This window comes from Macrobrachium rosenbergii, chromosome 44 (assembly GCF_040412425.1).
Source record: "Macrobrachium rosenbergii isolate ZJJX-2024 chromosome 44, ASM4041242v1, whole genome shotgun sequence".
Lineage (NCBI taxonomy): Eukaryota > Metazoa > Arthropoda > Malacostraca > Decapoda > Palaemonidae > Macrobrachium > Macrobrachium rosenbergii.
The window spans coordinates 4736237-4763003 of NC_089784.1; the positions used below are offsets into that span (position 1 = coordinate 4736237).

A 26767-nucleotide genomic window follows, 5' to 3' on the forward strand; every position below is an offset into this window, starting at 1 on the left:
GTTTTCCTTCTATAACTGATCGTAAATTATTTAAGGACTCTGTTTACATCTAGAACACATGAGTTGGACTCTGAGTTGAATTTTGATGTTTTGGTCATTCCCATCAAGCCAGAAGGTGGGATTCGTCTCAGTCTGACCCCAAAGATGATCAAGTTCGCTACTTTAAATAATATCTTGCGATTGCTGTTCAGTGGCAATTCGTTCATTGCACTGACATTGTTAATAGATAAGACTGTATTTTGAGAATACCTTTGATTAAGTGTCTGAGTTTCTGGAGAAAATGAGAACACGGACGTATCTGCCTTGGGATCTTGGTTAGATATCTGTTAATTAATGTGAATTGCTACAATGATTTGATCTACTAACTCATATAACAATGTATATAAAATTATGAGTTAGTAGATCAAATCACGAGAAAATTCTTTATTCTCAGACTCATAGTTTGTCATTTCAATCTCGTTCTGCGCCAAATTTGATCGACAGATGTCGATGACCACCAGACAAGTTTCAAATCTTCGGTGCAAAGCATTTCCGCGTTTCATAGACGAAAAGCAAAAATGAAGTCAGGAAAAGTCCGAAACTCTCGGAATGGATCCCCGTCAGAGGAAATGACGGTCCGAGGGATGCTGGTGGCATAGGGAGAAGGAGAACTGACGAAGTCATCCCGGCATGGCTGTAGCGAGGCGAGTGTGATTCTGGAAGTCGCGAGATCTGGTGTCGTCGCGCTGATGCCAGCCGATGGGATCTCTCTCTCTCTCTCCCTCTCTCTCCTCTCTCTCTCTCTCTCTCTCTCTCTCTCGTTGTAGCTGCGGCTTCACTCAAGATAAACAGTTATAGTATTAGAAAATCATAAAACATACAAAGGGAGGCAGCGAAGGTGTAGTGCTGCGCTGTCAGTGGTGTATGTCTGTATGTGTGTCTGTATGTGTGTGTGTGTGTGTGTGTGTCCGTATGCGCGTGGGATAACATAGCAGCGCCACCCAACTCGAATCTCCTCCCACTCGGGGACGCATCCAGCGGCGATTGGTCGCTCGCGAGATGTCGTGGGCGGGGCGTTCTGCCATGGGCGGGATGGGGCGTGCGGCGACACGCAGAAGAAGGGTGGAAGTTGTGGCAGCGGTGCGGGGACACAGGGAGTGTGGGTTACCCTGGGCCCGGTGTCGCAGGGTTCACGTTACGTGCTGTGTACTGTGTATATGTGTGTGTGTGTGCGTGGTGTGGCTCCCACGTGTTTCCCTCTCGCCAGGCGCAACTCGACCCGAGTACTGAGTCCCAAACTCGACCCGAGTCTTGAGTCGATTCCTTTCCGTGTGGTTTTCACATGGGCGTCGGCTGAATGATGCCCTGCGCCCCCCTGATGAAGCCAAAACTCGGCTTCTCCATAGAGTCGTTGGTGGGCGGGAAGGTGGACTCCGACGGTCGAGTGTCACCGCCGCTGGCCGACACTTGCAGTGACCGCGGAGTTTCCCCCCCAATTTCCATGCCGCCCTCGCCCGTGTCGCCAGGCCTTCCTCCCGCCTTCAGTGACCTGAGGGCGCCCTGGCCATGAGGGCCCTCCTCGAGGAGAACAAGCCGCAGCCCATCCAGAGACCGCAGCCCATTAACGGGGCGACGCAGAGGCCTTCGCAGGAGGTGAGCCTCCCGCCATCGCTGCTGGCGGCGGCCAAGCTGCCCACGGGGTTTCCTCCAGCCCTCCTGCCTCCTCACCTCAATCTCGCTGCCCTGCCGCAGCTTCAGGGCCTGCCCGCAGCGTTCCCGCCTCAACTCAATCCTCTCATGATGGGGGCAAGCGTGCCCGGCATCGGAGGGCACCTTCCACGAGAATACCCTCTGTACCCATGGCTGCTCTCGCGACATGGCAGAGTCTTCCCTCACGGATTGCCAAGTGAGTAACGCCACTTTGTGTGTTGCCAATCTGGCTCCTCCAATGTTGTCGCTATGAACGAGCCTTTCTGAAAACGTTCATCTCTCCTATTTATTCACACAGGGATGCATTGGAAATTGGGTTATATATTGAAAATGGGTTCATGTGTCAAATCAACAACGCTAACAGGCTTGAGATTTTAACCCCATAACCGTCTTTACATCAGAAAATAATGCACTAGGTAGGGTACTTCCCTACCATTTATACAAAAGATTTGGGGGGTCTTCGCAAAGATGCCCCCCCCCTTCTACGAAACACCATTCCCATGTAACGAAATACTATTAACCAGGAATACCAATACCACCATGACGCACGAAACCCGGCATAATAAAACCTTCACCTTTTACCGCCTTTCCTTCCCCATTACCCACTGCCACCGAGAGGGTGACAATACGTCTCATTGTTGAGTTAACCCTTCCTTTAACACCTCAACCATTCGGTGGCGAACCTCCCAATCCCAGCCTCAATTTGCCCCTCCCCCCTACCCCACCCCACCCCGTCCTCCTGTCCTTCCTTCCCCTCTCCCCCCTCCCCCTTTCTCCCTCTGCATTCCCCCCGGAGGCTAAAAGAACCTGAGGGGTGTTAATGGAACCGAAGACCCTTATCAAATACGTGATTGTGAACGATTACCCGGCATGAGAGTGTGAAACAGATGATCTGGTATTTTCCCTTCGGCTGATGCGTTCCCCCCCGGCGTTGTGTTTAATGCTTTGTGCTTTGTGATAAAGACTCTTTCGAAGTGATATGAAATATGTCTGGCTCTCTGACGAAATTCTGTTTTTATCTACGGGAGAAGATTTATTGGAACAGTATCTCACCAGCGTTTATGATCCCTGAAAGTAATGATAAGAATCAAACTTTGTTTCAGATTGTATACACCACACCAACACCATTACCTCCAGATCTAAGTTCATTAAGCATGCATGTAAGACACAACTCTCATTTACACATATAGAGGGCTGTATATCGTAGTAATGGCGGGTTTCCTTACCGATGAATGAGGAACAACGTCAATTCACCTGGCGGAATAGATGAAAGGTGTGAGCGTTTGCTGTGGCCGATGTTATATGTTAGAGGTGTGCACTTGTGCGGCGCCATCCATTCCGGAACGATTCCCTCACGGAGGGCGGTAATGACATATCAAACGAGGAAGAGAAAATATTGTGTAACCTGAGTTATGGGCTGTACATCACGAGGGATGTCTGTGTTTTACCAGGAAATTACACTTTACTGATGTAAATTTATCTCGGACATCGAAACAAGCTGGAGTTCGAGAAACACAGATGTTATTGTTCGATGTATCTTCTTTTTTTATCGTTGCGTTATTCCTCTCTCCTGGTGATTTCTTTTTTTTTTTTTGGCTTATTGGAAGATGATTCGTCACGTCCAGACCCTCCATCGTCATCATCATCATCATCGTCATTATTATCATTGTAATCATTGATGCCGACCTTGTCCCCAATGCTGCGAAATGTTCAGACTAGGAATTACTGACGTAAACCATCGTCGTTATTATTATCATTGTAATCACTGATGCTGGCCTTGTCCCCCAATGCTGCGAAATGTTCAGACATGCCCCATCTGTGAATTAATGACGTGAACGCTCTTAATTAAAGCCGCCAAATAAACATATTTCTATGGAACTTGAAAAGCATAACTTTCTGAGCTGACAATGCTGAAGAATGTTGATTGGCAGATGCATTATTCTCAAGTTTTTTTTAGATAATCCTAAAAGCCTTGAGAAAACGTAAGAAAAACTCATTTTTTTTTAACTTGAAACAATTCATTTTCAAAATAAAACATCACTGTCCTTGAGAACAATTTTACTTCAGGAAAGTATGTATAGGGTTAATAATAATAATAATAGTAATAATAATAATAATAATAATAATAATAACAATAATAATAATAATAATTATTATTATTATTATTATTATTATTATTATTATTATTATTATTATTATTATTTAGAAGAAATTTCCTTGCAGCTTTATTTTATTTCTCAGCATCGACAACAGTTTTCCTAAGGTTAACCTAGATATTATCTATGTCACAGTTGGTTCTGTTATCATTACAGGTATTATCAGTGCTATTGGCGTCTGATATATTATTATCTGTTATTATAATCCCTTCCACCACTCCTGTTATAATCATCATGTTATTTGTTATATACCTTTTCTTCTTGTTTGGCCCTAATTTTTTTAATCCTGCTTAAACTCACCACATTTCCTCATTTATTATCATTATTGAAAGTTTCCTTACGGGCATACAGAATAAACATAAAAGGAATTTTTTTTTATTTTAAATAGAAAGCCATATTTGACAAAATTTAAAAACAATAAATCAAGAAAAATGTAACAAACTGCAAATAGTCGTAAAAAGAAAGATGAAAAATGGCCTAACATCACAACTGACAAATGCTCAATTTAATGTTAATTTAAATTCATTTCAAAGCAAAAGTTTCTGAGAATCCATCAACTGCATAAAACCCTCACGTTTTAACGTGTGACCTCATTTATTAAAAGATTTTTGTTTTAGTAAAACTTTCTTTTTTGGGCGACCGCGTAAAGGAATATAGAATAGACCATATATTTCACTTGTCATTTAATTATTTATTTTTAGCGTTGCATCTCAAAGGGAAATATGTCTTGATAGAAATTATGACATGTAATGACAGTAGCATCGCTCGTTTCCTCGTTCTTATACATTATGCATTATAAAGCCCCGGCTTTTGGGAGCAAGAGCCCGTTCCAGCAAAAGGCTGGCTTCAACCAAAGCAACAACCAACAATAATTTCACAAACTAGCAAATGCTATGATATATCTTTCGATTACCCCTGACTACGATCGCCTACAATCTTAACAATTTCTAGGCTGAAACTCATTTTGGTATAAATTTTGGGAATTATAACTAAGGCAATCAAGAAGTTATCAAGAGTTGTTGACATCCTTTTAAGCCTTGTAAACATTCTTAGAACCACTGTCATGCAGCTGTTTCTAACAGCACTAAACAGCTCTCAGAAATTACCTTATTATTATTATTATTATTATTATTATTATTATTATTATTATTATTATTATTATTATTATTATTGTTAGTGGAAATATATACATTCGATTGTAACAGATAACTCTCAACAATAATTTTGAGAAAGGTCTACTAAGCAGAAACCAAGAAATTCCAATAAAAAAAAATTATATGAATTTTGCATATTATCAAAATCTAATTTTCTCAAAAATCATCAACCCGCTTTGCTGAAAATTACCAAGAGTTGATAACCTTCACTGACTTTCATTATTCTCTGTGGCAGCATTTCAGTTATATATTGCCGTCAAAATAATCTTATACTCGTCAACTATTTAACTGAGTACCTGAGAAATTGATAAAAAATCCATTTGCTAAGTTTTATATATTTATGTTATATATTTCACTATAAGATGACTATATTATGAGACAGCTCATATCGATAATTGATAGTTTATGAAAATATATATTTTTTTCTCTTAATAAATTTCCAAGAAGATAAAAACCCATTATCTCCGAAAGACAGTGACTTAAATGTGAGGACATTATGTGTAAATCAACATTCACTTACCCACACACACACGCAAACACACAGACAAGTGTGTGTATATACTCTATCTCTCTATCTCTCTCTCTATATATATATATATATATATATATATATATATATATATATATATATATATATATGTATATGTATATATATATATACATATATACATACATATGTATGTATTTAGATATAGACACACACACACACATATATATTATATATATATATGACCATGTAATCACCTTTTCACGTAATGTATATTAAACCTGTAAGTAACAAAAATTAGAGAACTGAAATTCAGTTCTCAAGAAGCATTTTTTTCTCCAGTAGAGGAGCCGGCAAAGCTATGTACTTTCTGATATATGCATATATGCATATATATACAGTGTATATATATATATATGTGTGTGTGTGTGTGTGTGCGTTTGTGTGTGCACGTGTGTTTGTGTCTGTGTCTGTTTCTGCGTCCTTCTGCATTTGTGTGTTTGGGTTTAGGTGGGCGTTGGCGTACACGTGTTTTCGTTTTCAAAGTGACGGTAGCATACAAATGCAGCTTAATTTACGTTTGCCATGTTACATTGGTACTGACACATATGTAAAGGAACTGTTTAATTATATTACGCTGCTTGTGCTTTTGACGGGATCTACAGGGCTGTAGTTCCCGTCAAAAACGCAAGCAACGTAATGCAAAGCAAAGGATCCCGGAGATGTATTAAAACGAATGAGCTAAATATCAGTTAATGGAACCAAACCTCCCGTTCAGCATCCCTTGGAGACGGTGATTTGAATGATGCCTTTTGATCGCAGATATTTCCGCCATACCCAACAGGTCTCAGTAACTACTGGGCTGACGTCTAGAGGACAAAATATCACAAGGCACAGTAAAACCGTTAGTTCCAGGATTATATGGCAAATAAAATATATTTTCGAGAAAGTTGAGTATACCTTAGTTTGACCAGACCACTGAGCTGATTAACAGCTCTCCTATAGGGCTGGCCCGAAGGATTAGATTTATTTTACGTGGCTAAGAACCAACTGGTTACCTAGCAACGGGACCTACAGCTTACTGTGGAATCCGAACCACATCATAACGAGAAATGAATTTCTACCACCAGAAATAAATTCCTGTAATTCTTCATATTTCATCCCAGTTTCGTTGTGGATGACACACACTTTACAGGAGACTGGGTTTTTCTCATCTTTTTGCGAATTTTGGTTTTATTTCCAGCAAGCAAAGAAAGAGTCATTTGCAGATTGCCTATAAGTATACGCTCGCGAGCTGACGATAATTACCGAAAGAAAATGGATAGAATATGCAATAGAATATAAAATGGCGAAATCAAAAAAGACTCCCTACATATGAAACACTTTCAGCGGTGGAATTACAGAGGCATCCAAAATAAGAGCAACATAAATTTCCACGTAAGCAACTAACCGCAAGAGATATAAAACGTCTAATAAATGAAAATAAATAGAATATGGATTTGCTAGATGAAAAAAATAGGACAAAAATCGAAACGCGGCTTGCGGTAGAAAAAGAGAATCATAAGCGACTGAAATGGGAAAAGATAAGCTCACATACCGCCAACCAACGATAACTATCAAACGAAAATTAACAGAACATAAAAATGCATGATGAAAATAATCGAAGAAGCTGGAAGACTTCTATACAGCGTTTGGAGCCGCAGGCTGACGAGGCCAGAGGTGGGGATCGGGATCGCTCGTGGGAGTTGATTGTGGCGACCGAGATTGTGAGCCGCCACTTAAAGAGGGGGAATATTACGCGACACTTCCTGTGCTCGTATACAGGTGAAACTGTCCTGAGGTTTTTATCGGCAGCGCTAATTAAATTCATCGTTCTGGCGATTGTGCGAGAGTCAACCAGACACAATTATTTTCTCCTCTATTTCTGTGATTATACGTTATTTTCCTCCCCCACTTTTATTTGCGTTCAGCCTGCATTTTGCTCGTCTCTTGGTCTCATACTTATCATAGGTTTTGGTCTGTAGATTATCATCGTTCCGTACATTTGTTTTTGGACGTTTAAAAAATTTAGTTGCCATTCACCTTAAATTAGAGAGAATAATAAGTTTTCCTTCCTCGGCAGTCACAGTAGTGAAGTGTGTCCCGACAAAATAAATATATAAAATGAACCTTATGCCATTATTGTGTGGGAATACTTGCGCGCACACACATACGAGTAAGGCTTTAAACTCACATTTGTATGTTTAGGTCTTTTAAGATTCTACTGACGCCTACATATTTTTATAGCCTTAAAATAAACTACATAAAATTAAGGATTCGTCGACCTTTGCTAAATACTGAATCGGTATCTAGAGTCACGATAAATTAGATCTTACGTAAACAAGAGCCGTTTATTTTGGTTTAGTAAAGACAAAATGAATGGATTAATAAACTCAAGGATTGCAATTTAATTCTCAGTTGCTCATTCAGTGCCCGTGATAGTCAATATACATCTAGGAATGAAAGAAATCTGCACGGTAGCCAGGCTTCTCCTAAAAGTAACAAAGGGATATTTTTCCAGAAGTTTTGAAAGAACAAGTCAGTTACAAGGATTCCATTTTGCGTCACTTTTCCCATTAACCATAAAAAGTAGTTCCTGGACTTTTCCCGCGATATCTAGTAATCAGTCGATGTATAACGTATCGAATTTAGCACTCTGCTACACCCGAGTTCGAGTCTCCGGCCAGCCAATGAAGAATTAGAGGAATTTATTTCTCGTGATAGAAATTCATTTCTCAGTGTAATGTGGTTCGGATTCCACAATAAGCTGTAGGTCCCGTTGCTAGGTAACCAATCGGTTCTTAGCCACGTAAAATAAGTCCAATCCTTCGGGCCAGCTCTAGGAGAGCTCTTAATCAGCTCAGTGGTCTGGTTAAACTAAGACCTGTAGGAGTCTTTATCTGGTCCGAATACATATAGAGGTACTGTAATCTTGTGATAAGCAAGTTCTTTCACGATCGTGCATCTGGCAACGCTATAGGACAGACCACCACCGGGCCGTAGCTGAAAGTCTCATGGGCCGCGGCTCGCACAGCATCATACACTGTATAGAAAACTCGATTGCGCCGAAGAAACTTCGACGCATTTTTTATTTGTTTTTAATATTTTTTCAATTCTTTCTATATTCTTTGTCTTCCACATTTGAACATTCTATACTGAGGAGACTTGCCTCTCAAATCAGTGGGCTTTTGGTCTTAATCCATATGAATAACTCTCTCTCTCTCTCTCTCTCTCTCTCTCTCAGCTCGCTGACTCAGATCCCGCGTTATATTTCTCAGGCCGGACGAAAGGAGACAACATATAAGCGCGTTCCGCAAAATCAATTAAGCTTCATTTGTTTTAAATAGCAATTTATGCACCTAGTGGCTAGTCGACATTTGTGGGTGGCAGTTATGCGGGATGCGAAAAAACGAATGAAAAAAAAAATATAAGACGTGTGTTCCTTACTTCGTTAAAATGTATATATATATAATCAGAATGGATGGACCTCGATGAGGTAATCATCGCCGGAAAGGTGTGCGACGATTCATTAGATATTCGGCATTCTCTCTCTCTCTCTCTCTCTCTCTCTCTCTCTCTCTCTCTCTCTCTCTCTCTCTCTCTCAATCTTACGACCTCCTTTTGTTAAGACGATAAATCTGTCATATCTCAAGGGAACAAACCAATATCTTCCTCACCCACTCCAAGAGGGTGACTTTATTTTATTTATTTATTTATTTATTTATTTATTTATTTGTTTATTTATTTATTTACTTATTCATTTATTTATTTCACTTTTAATGAAACAAGCGGATAAGTCTCAGAGCTGCTCGCGAGATTTATAGTTGTTTGTATATTCTACTAATTTTATAAGTGATAAAATTCTTCAAGTAATTTAGCGTTACAAAAAAATTAAAAAGTAGAGCGAACTTTTCATAATTCATTCAATGGCTAAGTCTTGCTTTTTTTTTCTCTCTGGTTAATGAGCAGGTGTTCATATCAAACATAAATGTGGTGTACTGACATTATAATGGCAGCATTAAATGAATTTTTTCGTTGCACGTGTATACTGTAATGTTAACATGCGGTAGATGCCAGGTAACATTAGTAACTAAAGGGAAAATAATAATTTTCTTAATACAGAAATCAGGAGGAAAAAATCACGGAAGCAAACGACTAAAAAAAAAAAAAAATGAAACCGGAAAATAATTCAACTTATTCCAATTTCAGCAGAATTAGTGCTTTAGTTCATTTTTAGCTATATTCGGGCGACAAAGAATTCAGTCACTCGCTAACCTAGAGCGAAATAAATATGCCTTTGTTACGCGGTATTGGCAAGGTCTAATTATATTGATTTTTCATCAGAAAAAAATTGTTTTTCGTTCTTACAGTACGATAAATAATAGTTAATTGCGAAGGTAATCGTTTTCGCTTAGATTTTGCTTTTATTTTCACTGAGTGCGTGATTGTGGTTTTGAAGTCTTTTGGAAATTTTTTAGAAGAGATTGACAGTTTAGGTTGTGGTATTAGTAAATATGCAGTAGTGTTTAGTGCAGTAGTAACGGTATCACTTCTGGAGAAACAAATCCGTACTTATATTTAAAGATAAGTCTGTACAGAAAGCGTTCGGGAATCTGTTCGATTCCCATTTTCAGTTTCAGATTGAAAATGGGAATCGAACAGATTCCCGAAAGTTCCCTGTACAGATTTATCTTTAAATATATGTCCATATACTTGACTGTGGATTTGTTTCTCCATTTTAAAACTCATGCTACTATGAGTATTTTTTAAAGTATAATTTTTGTTAGCTTTGCCAGTAGTAATTGTTAATGCAACAGTTGTCGTACTGGCTTTTTACGTGTCAAAAATTGCCATCATTATCAGTTGGTGCAATTTGCTTTTTTTTTTTTTTTTTTTGTCGCGTCAACTGTACACGGCGATACAAGAAAATTATTCTGGATCAAATGTTGCCAATGAATTTGCAACATCATATTTCTGCTCCAAAATTTATTTATATTTTCATTATTAGAATAATAATAAAAATTTAGGGAGAAAAGGAACATTAATCGAAGACTATCTTCGCAACAAAAATTTAGGGAGAAAAGCAATATCAATCGAAGACTATTTTCGTAATAAAAATGTACGGAGAAAAGCAACATTAATCGAAGGCTATCTTCGGAGGCTTTATAAGGTAACAAAGCTTGGTCATCACGCCCGAACAAATGTAAAGCAAATTAACCTTCCTTGTGTAACTTTGAGCAATACAGAATTTCTTAGTTTTTAAGGGCTCTCCGCCGTTTGCCTGGAGAAATTTCTTCTGATAAACAAACTCTCAAAAACAACACAAGAAGGATCTTTATATATTCTGTATGTTGTTGTTATTCCTCTTAAAAGATCATTGACAAATGCTGATTAGCTTTGGTCTAACTTAATTATCATTTTCATTCAGTAGTTTCGTTAGGTATCTTAAAGCCCGGAATCATTCAGCTTGTAAAGATGCGACGTTATCCTTCTGGAGTAGCGGGTTAAAAGTTTACAACGAGAGAGAGAGAGAGAGAGAGAGAGAGAGAGAGAGAGAGAGAGAGAGAGAGAGAGAGAGAGAGAGCAGGCTAAAGACGGCAAGACCGTCTCCTTCGTTAAAATGAATATGAACTTGAAATGAGAGTTTTCTGCCCATGCGTAGACCTTCTTTTTAGGAATAATTATAGCTATTGTTGCCAGGAAGATTTAGACCATAGGTCGGGCTATTTATTAAGGCTTCAAAACAATGCTAATGACAACCATTTGCGCTTTTGCGTAACTGTCCTATTGTTTTCAATCTCTGGACTCGAAGAAAAACCTTTTGTGCGTTTTTCAGTCGAGCTTTTTAACAAGTCACTCGTTCATAATGATTGTTGTGTACCTTCTATACTATTCAGCTCCATTGTGTGTGATCTCTCTCTCTCTCTCTCTCTCTCTCTCTCTCTCTCTCTCTCACATACACAAACACATGCAGCAACAAAAATGATTCAATAAATCAGTTCGTTTATAATTCCTGACTCTCTTTTCCACCTCTTGTTTTTCTAAAACTCACACGCACGCGTACATACACACACACACACACACTCACAAAAATTATTTATTACATCTTGTTATTAGTTTTGGGCTACCTATCTCTGTCTCTCTCTCACACACACACACACGAACATACAAACACACACACACATGCACGCAGACATCGTCTCATACACATATTAACGAGTTATTGTATCTGGCAATTTCAACTGTCTGTCGTCAACATGGACTCACGTACATTATTTTATCTTTCATACATAAATACATCCAGGATGTAAAGAATTAAGTGAGGGATCATTATCAGAACGATGGGAATGCACAGCTAAGCAGTTTTTTTTTTCAAAATTAACAGAATTTATAATAATGATGATGATGATGATGATGATGATGTTGTAGATTATGTTATTATTATTATTATTATTATTATTATTATTATTATTATTATTATTATTATTATTATTACTATTATTATTGTTGTTGTTGTTGTATTTTACTATGTAAAGTACAAAAGCAAAGAATTTCGAACACCTGAACGGTTTACTGTATAATTGTGGATTTTTATTACATAAATTATTATTATTATTATTATTATTATTATTATTATTATTATTATTATTATTATTATTATTATTATTACGAGCTTGCTGGCGTGCGCTACGCGCACTGGAACCCGGCACTGCTGTCTCCCTACTTTCCCAATCCCCTACTTAGCCCGTCTACACCCTGGCCGGACAAACAGATTTGCAGGAGCAAGGTAGATATCAAACCTACCCTCCCGTTCCCCTACCTACCCCGCCCCACCCTGGGCGGACAAACCGGTTCGCAAGGGGGTGGGTGGCTGTGTCGTCTCTCACCTACTGTCACCCAGTAGGACAAACAAGATCCACTGAGATTTTATTATTATTATTATTATTATTATTATTATTATTATTATTATTATTATTATTATTATTATTATTACCGCCTGCTGGTGTCGCAATGCTCTGAACTTCAAAGTTTGTTTTGTTATCGAATTCCAACTACATCTCATTTAACCTCTAAGGCAAAAGCAATAAACTGATCTTGGGAAATGTTTTCTGTTATCTGCCGACGAGATTAGAGTTCACTCGTCTGTAGGCTTCTGTCACAAACATTTTTGTGAAAGATCCATTATTCCATTAGTGTCAAACGTCGTGTTATTGCTGTTGTTACTTTTAGTCATTGTTCCCCCACTGGCTGCAGTTATCCCAAGTTTCCACTTAAACTATGATTTTTATAATAGCGTTTGGAAATAATAATGTTATTATTATTTTTGTAGATTTGTTAAAATAGAACAGAAAATCTTAAAATTGTTAGGCTAATAATGGATTCTATAGGATCTAATAAAAAATATACAAAACGAGAGTGAAGAATTAGTAATAAAAAAATGCGTTAACTTTTTATTTTAAAAAAATCAAGGGATGCAGGGTAATCTGTACGTCAGTTAATCTAATCTTCATGACGTTTAGGATTAGTATCGGTAATCGTAATACTATGAACAAAATTCTAAAATGTTCTCTACTGGTTCGACTTTTTTTTCCATATTCTTGAAATGTATAAACGCTAATGAGTAAGGCCATCTTTATCAATATCTTTAGAACACTGAATTTTCTGATTAAATACTGCCAATTATTTTTGGAGTCAATGATCAAAGTTGTTGAGGCCCTAGTTGATAGTTACATTAAATCAATCAATTAATTTTCCCCGTCCGAAGATTCAACAAAATGATTGATGTTTTCAGCGACTGATTTTCTGTCAATAAAAATAGACACTGCAAAGTCTGTGCACTCTTATAGTAAGCCACTGCTCAGAAAGTTTTGATTATTTTGGGCACATTAACATTGCTTATGCGTTTTCCATAATGGATGATCATCTATCTCTCATGTATTTTTGCAGGTAATTAATTTTTTTAAGAATTACTGAGTAAGTGCAACATACGTTGCTCCAGAAGTCTAAGAAATATTAATGGTTTAGAGTTTTGATTCGAATGAATGATAAACAGTAAAACGCGCCATCAATGCCTCTAGGCCTATAGAAGATAATATTCCGCTTCGAAAGAAAAGCATCTCAAAATAATTAGAAAGAATTTGGTCTCCACCATTACTGCTGAAGCCTACTACAAATCTTTGCTGCGCTCGAAATTTATATGTTCGTCCACGAATTTCTTTGCACTGTTATTTTCTTACATTTAACGATTTGTTTTGGCTCCGCTTTCGCTTCTTCATGTCCATCTAATATATTTGTTTACCTGGTGATTCCTTTTCCCATCGTTTCTCCCAGCTAATGGTCCGAGACGGAATAAGACAATGAGAGGCTGATGATTGGAGAGAAACAGAACTACAGGGAGACGTCTCTTAAATAGCCCAATACATAACTAATGACCGCCGAGTGGGTGGGAACTCCCCGACACCTTCTAATGTTGCAAACAATGAGCTCAGAAAATGAGGATGGAAGGACTTAGAGAGAGAGAGAGAGAGAGAAATGAACGGGAATGAGGAATGTAGGTGAGGGTTGGGGCAGGGGGTCAGAATGGAGGGGAAAGGCAGGGTGTGGGGGGCTAAAGGAAGTTTGTGTGTATACATCTTCCACTAACGAGGCCTAATTACCGGTTGCCGATGAGACAAAATGCATAACTTAGTTGTTTGTGACTTCTACTTTGTGTTTGTTTAAGCAATTTAACCCTGGACCATTTTGACACTTGGGTTTGTGTAATCTCCGTCTAAATGGAGTTTTTTTTTTTTTTTTTCTTCTCTTGCTTGCGAGTTGTGTGTAGGTAGAATTTTCGCAAACGGGCGTCGGAGCAAACCGCCCGGGGATGTTGGGGGGTGGGGAGGGGATTTACTCTTAGAATCCCACAATGGTTTTGCACCCATATGATTTCGCAGCTTTTTCTCGTGATTTAAGACGAGAGCAAATCGACCAAATATGTAAAAGAAGCGGCGAGTTCATCATATGGGGGGCTCTATTCGCTATTTTGGGATGAAGCAACTTCTTGCTTAGAAAGTTTAAATGCTAACTAATGCTTAGCTGCTCTAAGAGAAAATTACACATTTTATTTCAAGTTACTGTAGGTCTTGAGGTCATTATCCAATAACTGTTCTGAGATGAGGCAGTTTTAACCTAGAAAATTTTAATGTTGACAGCTGTTTTGTCTATGATGCGAAAGTAGCATCTGTTCTGCACGACAATTTCTCGCTAAATTGTTTAAGAGAGAAGAAGATGACGTGACGAGTCGACCATTTTTCCTGGAATAATTATTCATTCTAATGAAAGTGATAAGATTCTATCCACAAGTCAGGCCTGATTTCCTCCATGAAGTCTGTTTATTTCAAACTGAAGATTATTTATGTATATATGCTGTTATACCCAGCTGACTGTACTGTAAACGGGTCTGAAATTGCAGTGAAATTCTTATTTATCATGTACAAAACCAACCGGAAAATCATACATGACTTTTTAAATGATATGGAGAAAACGTAATGATAAATGACGTCTCTAATTATTCGATATCGAAACTCCAACAGGAAAATCATCATCATCACATCCCAGAACTTCCTTTCACTTTTTGCAATGATGGACGATGCATATTACTCGAAGAATTATTTTCGCCACCTTCAATTTGCTGCCTTTTCTTGGGGCTTTGTGGCTTTTAAAATATTCCTCGCCTGCGGTTTTCATATGAAGACTTATTATCATAACGTTTAATTTACTACCGTCTTATTGAAGCCTTGTGGTTTTTTCCAAGACTTCAATTTCTGCAGTTTCTGGTATGATTTATGCGTTCGTGGTCTTACTTAATTCAATTTTGCTTTGCCTCGGCTGAATTCTGATTACTTGTGACTTTAAATGTTTCCTGTCTGCATTAATTTTGTTGGGTTTGCGTGCTCACGGCTTTCGAAAGTTCAGTTTCTGGCGGTCTTCTCTTTGACTTATGCGTTCGCGGCTTTTTAGATTCAATTTCCGCAGTACTTCGTCGGCTCGACGGGTTCTTAAAATTTACAGCGTCCATTGGAAAATGAAACGTGTGACTAAGTCTGTGGATGTGTTAAATTTTCATTTACTTCCTTTTTCGCCATGAAAATCGACATCTTCACCATTCTTTTGACGGTAAATTTCATCATTACCAGAGTTGCTTTTAGTATCGAAAAGTAGTAGGAAAATTACATCTTGCTGTTAGTATCGAAAAAGCTAGGATTATTATCATTACCAGAGTTGCTGTTAGCCGAAAAAGTTGTAGGATTATTATCATTACCAGAGTTGCTGTTAGTATCGAAAAAGTTGTAGGATTATTATCATCGTTACCAGAGTTGCTGTTAGTATCGAAAAAGTAGTAGGATAATTATCATTACCATGCAGAGTTGCTGTTAGTATCGAAAAAGTAGTAGGATAATTATCATCACTAGAGTTGCTATTAGTATCGAAAAAGTTGTAGGATAATTATCATTCCCAGAGGATTATTATCATCGTTACCAGAGTTGCTGTTAGTCGAAAAGTAGTAGGATAATTATCATTACCAGAGTTAATGTTAGTATCGAAAAAGTAGTAGGGTAATTATCATTACCAGAGTTAATGTAGTATCGAAAAAGTAGTAGGATAGTTATCATTACCAGAGTTGCTGTTAGTATCGAAAAAGTAGTAGGATAATTATCATTACCAGAGTTGCTGTTAGTATCGAAAAAGTAGTAGCATTATTATCATTACAAGAGTTGCTATTAATATCGAAAAAGTAGTGGGATTATTATCATTACCAGAGATGCTGTTAGTATCGAAAAAGCAGTAGTATTATCATTATCAGGCTAGTCGAAAAAGTTATAATCATTCCCAGAGTTAATGTTAGTATCGAAAAAGTAGTAGGATTATTATCATTCGCAGAGTTGCTGTTAGTATCGAAAAAGTAGCAGGATAATTATCATTACCAGAGTTGCTGTTAGTATCGAAAAAGTAGTAGGATTATTATCATTACCAGATTTGCTGTTAGTATCGAAAAAGTAGTAGGATAATTATCATTCCCAGAGCTGCTGTGAGTATCGAAAAAGTAGTAGGATAATTATCATTACCAGAGTTCCTGTTAGTATCGAAGACGTTAGAATATAAAGTAGTAGGATTATTATTAAGAAAATAAGCGGCAGGTAATCGCCGGGCACGTTAACTAACTTAATCGGATTTGCCTCTGATCAGTCTTTTACCCTGACCAAAATTTTCACCTGATTGTCTTCTTTCTCTCAACTGTTTCCATTCAGCGAAATTCCAAGATAAAATGGGGCCATTGATAACGATAAAAATTTTCAGTGATTTTTAATCTCTCTCTCTCTCTCTCTCTCTCTCTCTCTCTCTCTCTCTTTTAGACATAAATCTAATTATTCAAACACACTGTTCTTAAGTATTTTGGATATGAATATTATGTGCTAGTTACTGTATATACACAAATTGAAAAAATATCATCGCATCCTTTAAGACAAAGAATGATTTCGTTCCCTTATGATATTGCTTCGCGCCTGCATAGAAAAGTCTATTGGGTTACTCGTTCCATTACCCTAAGCATTAAAAAGATATATTCAGCTTATCTGTATATCCTTCAAGAATTTTTCTTGTAATTTATGATTTTTCAATTCAAATTACTGATGTATAAAACATTTTCGATTTCCGTATTTTGAATCAATTTTTTTTCCGTGGTAAGTCTACGAAGGTTAGTTCCTTTATCAAGAGACCTTGGGATTAGCCGATTTGCATCAAGATGGTCCAGTTATGATATTAAAAGAATAATTAAAACGAATTGCAAGTTAACAGTAAGGGATATCCGTTTTAAACCATTACTTGAAAATAATAATTACGGCAAACCAGGCAAACCAGAGAGAGAGAGAGAGAGAGAGAGAGAGAGAGAGAGAGAGAGAGAGAGAGAGAGAGAGAACGAATTTATGGCTACAGTTTTAAAACGCTTATTTTAAATAGATCATAGCAAATATTTACAATGAAATAACAAATCATGGCTTCCTTTTTACTTCCAAACCAACGGTTTATTTTTCTTGCCATTTTATGACACTTCGGCATTTTTTAAACTATATGATGATGAAGACATTTAAAAATTGCTTGTGAAAACAGTCAACCTCTTACTGAATTCAGTGTTTTGAAATCCTCTCCACAAATTTCCGGCAAGATACATTTGTTTCCTAAACCGAAGACATAGGTATGAGAAGAATGAAATTGAAAATAATATAAAAAAAATAACAATTTGCTACCTAATAATATGAAATACGTATCCCGAAATGTAATAAAAAAAAATGACTGAAAAGTGGTAAACAAATTAATTTGCCGAATGGAGAAATAGATTAAACATGGAAATCCCAGCATTTTGAAAGGACTGTAAAACAACAAGTTTAGGAAAAAACAATAATTCGGTGACGCCAATAAATATGCCAGTAGGGAAGACAAAATAAACTTATACATACTAAACAAACTACTCCTGAATCGTTATCAGTCGTTTTCACGTATGGAACAGCAGAAAAAAAAGTCATTACCTAGCAAACCAAACTTCAGCATAAAATAATGTTAAAAAAAAAAAAAAATAAGACGAAAATCCAGATTGATTGTAAAATACATGCGGAGGCAGTAAGTATATTTAAAGATCAAGTAAAATCCTCAGAAACAAAAAAAAGCATTAAGTAAATAAATCTCCGATTAGTATCTGTTCATTAACAAAAGAAAGTATTATAACTCCTTTTAAAATTACTTCCATAGCTTATAAGGGAAAGCATTTTGAAAATCGACGGTTACAGAAATATAAACTGGAAAGATGATCGGGAAAAAACAAAAAATTATTGAAAAATTTTTTTATTGGTTTATCTCAAATTAAATACTTGAAGATGCAGAGAGGAAATGATGAATGATAATGAACAAAAAGAAAGGGGATGATTAAAAAAAAGTAATGTTTCGTCACTCTAAAAAAAATTTTATGTTTTTCGGCCGATGCATCGGCTCTAATCGATTGTTGAATTCCGTTATATTCAAATGATTCCAAATACTTTATACACATATTGCGACTGCGAAATATTTTTGCTACAATTTTCATTCATTGCCTCAAGAACCAAGAACGGTGTTTTAATGATCATGTTTGGTTCGTTATATTTATTTGGTTATGTCTGATTTCATTGGTTTAATTTCATGAACTTCATATAGCCTATCGATTTCTGAGAAAATCAGGCTAACTACAAAATATCTGTTTATTTTTTGCAGTATTGAGTATGTATACATATAATATCCATACATACATACATACACACACACACACACACATATATATATATATATATATATATATATATATATATATATATATATATATATATATATATATATATATATATATATATATATATAAATATATATATATATATATATATATATATATATATATATATATATATATATATATATATATATATATATATATATATATATATATATATATATATATATATATATATATATATATATATATACATATATATATATATATATATATATATATATATATATATATATATATATATATATATATATATATATATATTTACATTATTAGTGTTGATCTTATTCCTCATATACTTACTAGCCTCGAGAGGAGTGATGCCATAATGGGTCGGCCGGGGCAGAAATTGAACGACAGACCTTGTAAACACGAGCCGAGTGCATTACCAGTGAGCTAAGGCACCCACCCAAGCCGTGTGTATGTCTCTGTACGTGAGAGCCGAGCGCGTACACCGAACAGGCAAGAGTATAACGAATGCAAAGCTTAGAGAAGAGGCAATAGATATAATGGTTTCAAGAATGATTATGATTTTTACGAGGAGATTCATTGACTTAAATTATGTGCTATCTTCGAGAAGTCTGAGATATTAGACCACATAACGTTCCCCTTCTCGTCAGGACTGAATCAGAGTCACTGATGTTGCTTTCTTATGAGGAGCTAACGTCTTATATTGGGAGTTAATGGCTATGTTAGTTTTGACGTCAGTTCATAAAATAAAATTAGTCACTCAGTCTCTTATCGATAAGCGAAAGCGTTTTCCTTGTAGAACTGCCCAAGCCAGATTACCTGACAAATTGCTCTGCGAAGGTCAGAAATCTAAGGATTATGCCTCTGTGGAGATTAGAGGCATAAGGACTACCCTGTTCAGCATTTGAAATTTCCTCCCTACATTTCGCTTTTCCTGAATTTTGCAATCGCTAATCCCACAAGAGTAGAAGGGTTTTGCTTCACATGAGGCTGGTCTCACTAATATACTGTTTCCTTAGGCAAGGGAAAAGTATATTAACTACGTAGTCAGCGCCATGGGTATATGAAGTTAAATTTTTTGTTTTTTTCCTGACGTTCTGTTCTGTATTATTCTTTCGTGTAGTTTTAATGGCTAACAAAGAATTATTTTCGGGATTTTATCTGAGGATGCTGACATGATTTCCTGTTTAATTCAGCAGAGCATAATTAAGGATCAACGAACAAATGACTCGGTAAAACTGAAAAGGATGGGAAATTTATTTATGGATATCAGCTCATTTCACGTAGAGTTAACTTGCATTTTGGTAGGGTTACGAGCTAGCTATTTTTTTTTATTTTTTTATTTTTATAGAGCTGTTCGGCCTTAATACTCATAGTGGGGTTTTAGGGAGTTTGGTGTTCAAACACCTGCGTAGGGCAGCAACACTTACGACAGAGATTACGATGGGTATCGTTTAGTTTTTACCCGTTAATCAGATGAAAATTATTATGCAATGTGGAAACCAGCGCATAAAATTTGACTCCACGTCAGACATTGTTTGGTTTAGTAGTGAATTGTATTTCTGTTGACACTGTACGCATTAATCGCCATATTCCTCTCTCTCTCTCTCTCTCTCTCTCTCTCTCTCTCTCTCTCTCTCTCATTCAAATATACAGATAACTCAAGGCGCATTTGTCACGAATTAACCCGCTCAAAGTCGTCCTTCAAGTAAAGTAATCTCAACCAATTGCGAATTATGCTCGTCGAGGCGAATTACAGGAGTCATCAACAACGCAAATGACCCTCACCAGAAGTGACAAAGTAGGTGTAATTGCTATGCGTGGCCCCCGCTAATGGAACACATTCTTCCGGAAATCACGTTTGCTGTAAGATATGAAATATCAATGAAAGACTCCTGGGAGACACCGCACAGGGTAGACAATCGTCCACCTCCGCACCACAGGGTACGACAAGAGGAATTACCGCATTTCAGTAGGTAACAATCGAATAACTAGAATGAGTTTTGGTCGGGGTTCCTTCTCCGCTGACCACAGTACGTGCAAGAGGAATTAGTTGCATTTCGTAGGTAACAATGAGAATAACTACCATAATGAGTTTGGTCGGGGTTCCTTCTCCGCTGACCACAGTACGTGCAAGAGGAATTAGTTGCATTTCGTAGGTAACAATGACAATAACTATCATAATGAGCTTGGTCGGGGTTCCTTCTCCGCTGACCAAAGTAAGAGGAATTAGTTGCATTTCGTAGGTAACAATGAGAAAACTACCATAATGAGTTTGGTCGTTTCGCTGACCACAGTAAGAAATGACAAACAACTAACTATCATAATGAGTTTGGTCGGGGTTCCTTCTCCGCTGACCACAGTGCGTTAGCAAGAACTATCATAATGAGCTTGAATCAGTTGCGTTTAGTTGCATTTCGTAGGTAACAATGACAATAACTATCATAATGAGCTTGGTCGGGGTTCCTTCTCCGCTGACCACAGTACGTGCAAGAGGAATTAGTTGCATTTCGTAGGTAACAATGACAATAAATATCATAATGAGCTTGGTCGGGGTTCCTTCTCCGCTGACCACAGTACGTGCAAGAGGAAATAGTTACGTTTCGTAGGTAACAATGACAATAACTACCATAATGAGTTTGGTCGGGGTTCCTTCTCCGCTGACCACAGTACGTGCAAGAGGAATCAGTTGCATTTCGTAGGTAAAAATGACAATAACTATCATATTAACTAGCGACATGTCACAATCGATGCTATGGCTGAAAAAATTGCAGCCCTGAATTTCTACAAAAATGAAGGACATGAAAAATCGTACTGTAAACTCCATGTTAAAGAAGAATTTTCCTCATTGCTTATTTTTCATTAAGTGGTCATTCAACGCCATTAAGACTGATTTTTCATTATGCATTCTCTTTTCGTGGAAATGAAAATGAGAAACATGAAAAATCGTACTCATAAACTCATATTAAACAAGAATTGGATTCACTGCTTCTTTTCCATTTAGCGGTCATTCAACATAATTAAGAATGATTTTTCATTGTACATTATATTTTTATATGGAAATGAGAATGCACGATGAGAGAGCGAGGACAGGAATGCGTTCGACAGTGTTCGTTGGTAATGCAACAAAAGAAAATAAATGACAGAATATAGCCTATTTTTTCGTTTCTGCTTGTACCCGAAAACCGCTATTTACACGCTTGCATTTTTTCCGTGTTTTTACTCACCAAATTATCACCTACATACTCAGACGTGTTACTTAAAAATGCTTTAAATCGCTTAGAACTTCAAGATATAAGCTTATATTTTTGGAAATGTTTTTTATCTTCTTTTTTTTTACGGATCATCGGTAGACCACCTCTTCTCTCCCCTTCCACCGCCCCGCCCCCGCCTCCATCTCCGGTGTTTCCTGGTCTGGAATTGATAAGGGTATCAAAATGCCATTTCCATCGGCCTTCACAAAAACCTATACCGGAGGAAATGAGAACTATATCGAATATTGTACGCCAGCGTTTCGTCTGATTTATTTTCCTCTCTTTTAACTAAACGTTGTTCTGCTTTAGATTTCCGACAAACCATTAAGACTTTACGTCCGTGTCAATGCCGTTCTTCGACACATAAATCAAGAGTCTTTAACCTATACTGAGGTGAGGGACGCTATAATTTTCTGCATTTACTTCGCTGGAACCCGTTGTAAAGGACTTACTATCGGCCTTTATCGCGACGATACCAACTGTTTTGAAGTCTTTGCACTTTTATGTCATAGATTTATGTTATCAAAGTATTTTATTGTACATTTGCTTGAGACTCGCTAGCCCATTTGTTAAAAAAATCTCGCACCTCTGTGACACTCGAGCAGGTGTGGATCCAGAGAGTTTAGACGTGTGACTCACTAAAATACTTAACAATGATATATAGTAGTAATAGTAAATATCAACAGAATACCAGATATAAGTATACAGATGAAATCTCACCTCTGCCCCCCGCCCCCCAGTCACTTCCACGCATCAGATTTTACTCTTACTGTGCAGTGTGGGAGTCACGAACACGAGAGTCAACGAGCTTGGTCGATTCTTCATAACATGCACAGTCAGGATGCGAAATTCTCTGCATCTTTCCCAGTTTTCTGCATATTGAACCGAAAGCCTCAGTTCTCAGTCTCGATGCCTTTCGGTTGACCTTAAATGATGTCTTTTGGTGTATCTATTGTACAGTTAATTGTTGCATAATTTAATTGTATATTGTATGGTATTCATCATTCACATGTCAAGCGTCTTAGAAATAAATTAGTTTTTCGTAAGAATTACCCTTTTTCGCATAATCCAAGACTTGGAACGATATTTCGTTTAAGATGATTTTCTTTTGTTTTAGCTTCAAGTGAGAATTCCTTCGCTTTTGTAGGTCGAAGTTATTGATCATTTTTTACGTTCAAATTCAACACAGACAATAAATTGTACCGAATTCCCCCTCTTGTCATTACAATTGACATGGCAGTCGTAATGACCCGGTTACAAGTCACCAGGTGCATATGGTAATTTAGAACAATTCTATTAAGGTCTCTGAGGACGGGTATAATCTTGACAGGTGAGCCGGTGTCCTGGTTTTGAGGTGTATTTGTGTCTTTCGTACGAGTGTTAGTTTTCTGAGAAGAAAACTGTTGTGCCGGCTTTGTCTGTCCGTCCGCACTTTTTCCTGTCCTCAGTTTTTCTGTCCGCTCTCAGATCTTTAAAACTACTGAGGCTAGAGGGCTGCAAATTGGTATGTTGATCATCCATCCTCCGATCATCAAGCATACCAAATTGTAGCCCTCCAGCCTCAGTAGCTTTTATTTGATTTAAGGTTAAAGTTAGCCATAATCGTGCGTAAAGCAACGATATAGGATAGGCCACCACCAGGCCTCGGTTAAAGTTTCATGGGCCGCAGCTCATACAGCATTATACCGAGACCACCGAAAGATAGATCTGTTTTCGGTGACCTTGATTATACGCTGTACATAAAACTCGACTGTCGCTATTATTATTATTATTATTAAACCATTATTATTATTATTATTATTAATTATTATTATTAGTGTTCTCGATGCACCTGTTATTGGGATTATTTCTACGTTTTTGATTCCAAGGACTTGTAAATGCACTGTTAAAGGATTTAATTACAATACCGATAAAAGGATAAAAAAATCTTTGACTTTCATAACTGGGCATTTATTTATTCATTTCAAGACTTTATACTACTACTATTATTACTACTACTACTACTACTACTATGTATTATTATTATTATTATTATTATTATTATTATTATTATTATTATTATTATTATTATTATTACATGTAATGTCACCTGTTGAGTGATTTCAGTAGACCAAGAATGGTCTGTGTTCCCAGTGACACATGTACTTCCATTAAGTTCTTTGTGATGTCTCCTGTCAATAGCTTTTATGACTACAAGAGTCGGCTACATTGTGTTTTTCTAAATGTGAGCGTTACCCTTCTCTCTCTCTCTCTCTCTCTCTCTCTCTCTCTCTCTCTCTCTCTCTCTCTCTCTCTCTCTCTCTCTCTCTAGCCATTGTTCTCGAAAGCTCTTACGCAATTCTGTTACAGCTAGCTTGGACTTGATCAGATGCTGTGATAATGACTCTCTCTCTCTCTCTCTCTCTCTCTCTCTCTCTCTCTCTCTCTCTCTCTCTCTCTCTCTCTCTCTCTCTCAACAAGCCTAAAACATCTTTCACATTATAGCTTGAATTTCATTGTTTGATGCGATAAATGACTAGAGAATTTTTCTTAAGGGTTTCACAAGCTCATTCCTCCTCTCCTGCCCCCTCTCTCTCTCTCTCTCTCTCTCTCTCTCTCTCTTCTCTCAACAAATCTAAAACATCTTTTTCACATTATAGCTTAGATTTCATCATATAGTGCGATGAATGACTAATGAATTTTTCTTAAGGACTTCAAAAGCTCATTCCTCTCTCTCTCTCTCTCTCTCTCTCTCTCTCTCTCTCTCTCTCTCTCTCTCTCTCTCTCTCTCTCTCTCTCTTTTCTCAACAAATCTAAAACATCTTTTTCACATTATAGCTTAGATTTCATCATATAGTGAGATGAATGACTAATGACATTAATTTAAGGACTTCAAAAGCTCATTCATCTCTCTCTCTCTCTCTCTCTCTCTCTCTCTCTCTCTCTCTCTCTCTCTCTCTCTCTCTCTCTTTTCTCAACAAATCTAAAACCTGACTTAGTGAATTTTTATAGTACGATGGATGACTAGTGAATTTTTCTTAAGGGTTTCAAAGCTCATTCCTCTCTCTCAAAAGCTCTCTCTCTCTCTCTCTCTCTCAACAAACCTAAAACCTCTCTTTCACATTATAGCTTATATTTCATCATATAGTGCAATAAATGACTAGTGAATTTTTCTTAAGGGTTTCAAAAGCTCTCTCTCTCTCTCTCTCTCTCTCTCTCTCTCTCTCTCTCTCTCTCTCTCAAACCTAAAACCTCTTTCATATATAGAGATTTCATCAATAGTGCAATGAATGACAGCGGACTTCAAAAGCTCATTCCTCTGTAAGGTAAGGTCTCTCTCTCTCTCTCTCTCTCTCTCTCTCTGCATATATGAACAAGCAACGGCGATACAGCGCCGGAAACCAGGTATCCCCGCCACATGCTTCCTCTTTGCTACGAGATACAGCTACGGCGCTATCTGGCCGTAACCAGCCGCTATTATGGATAAAGTCGGGCTGAATTCGCTACAATTACGGAAAATTGTAGCCGCGCCATAAATTACGAGCGACGCAGTAGATAAGGAGAGCACGTGTTCTGGTGTCAGTAGAGATATCACTTTCATGAGCCGGCGGCGTTGTTCCTCGTACGTAACACGAAGCTGACGAATCAGAGGAAGACTATAAACGATGCTGGTGGAAAAAAAAAAAAACCGCTTTTTCTAATAAATATCGAAAATGATGCGACGAGCGCAAAAAGAACAGATGTGAATCATAAAATGTAAACGGTATGTGTGATTAATTGAGGGTAAATATATATTTACATTGGGTGTGTTTTTGCGTATGTGTGTATATTTGTTAGAGAGAGAGATTGTGTGTGTGTGTGTGTGTGTGTATTTGTTAGAGAGAGAGAGAGAGAGAGAGAGAGGCGGAATGGTTACAATAGTGCGTTTTCTCTCCAAGACAAACGCGCTCTAGTTGCTTTCGCTCATATCTAATGGAAATTTGTCATCAAGTGCGTTGAGGTTCCTCAAGGTTATGATCGGACTGAACATTAGTCCGGTTTGTTGAAGAGATGTTTACCTCCATCATTTCACATCGTCTATTTGGTTCAAGGGTATTCTTTTTTCTCGCGAATGAATAAAAATCGCAAAGTCTGCGTTGCTCAGTTATAAAAATGATTGCTCCTTCCTTGACATACTTTTCTATTCGTGTTTCTGTCCTCCTAAACTGTCACATTCTTCCGATTGCTGAAGACGCGAATTTGTCGTTGCTTAAGTAGGTCAAGACTCATATTTTGGTCCTCCAGCCCTCATTCTTCCAAGTGATTGGGAGGGAGGGGGGTTGGAGGTCCTAGTGAGCAAGGGTTCCAAGTAGCCAAGTCTATATAAAGGCATTTACTGCCCCATGGGTTTTTGCAATCAAGAAAGCTAAGTTCCATTAACATTCTTATAAATTCCAGACGAAAGATCAAGCATATTTATATTGTTTCCCAAGTCATTTTTCTCTCCAGGAAGACACTGTAAGAACCTTATCTTCTCTGGAATAATTAGGTAGATAATGAACTTTCTGAAATTCTTAATATCGTTCAGACATGACTCTGGTTGAATTGACGACTCATGATACGGAGTACCAGGGTATATGCACTTGAAATATACCGGACATATTTGGTGGCAACGTCACCGGAAACACCATCTGGTTTTTATTAGA

At 37.3% G+C, this 26767-nt stretch overlaps 1 pseudogene; it reads left to right on the plus strand.

Moving 5' to 3' along the window:
* Window positions 1-1203: 1203 nt before the first annotated feature.
* The window catches only part of LOC136829277 (homeotic protein empty spiracles-like), an 84404-nt pseudogene continuing 58840 nt past the window's right edge, over window positions 1204-26767 (plus strand).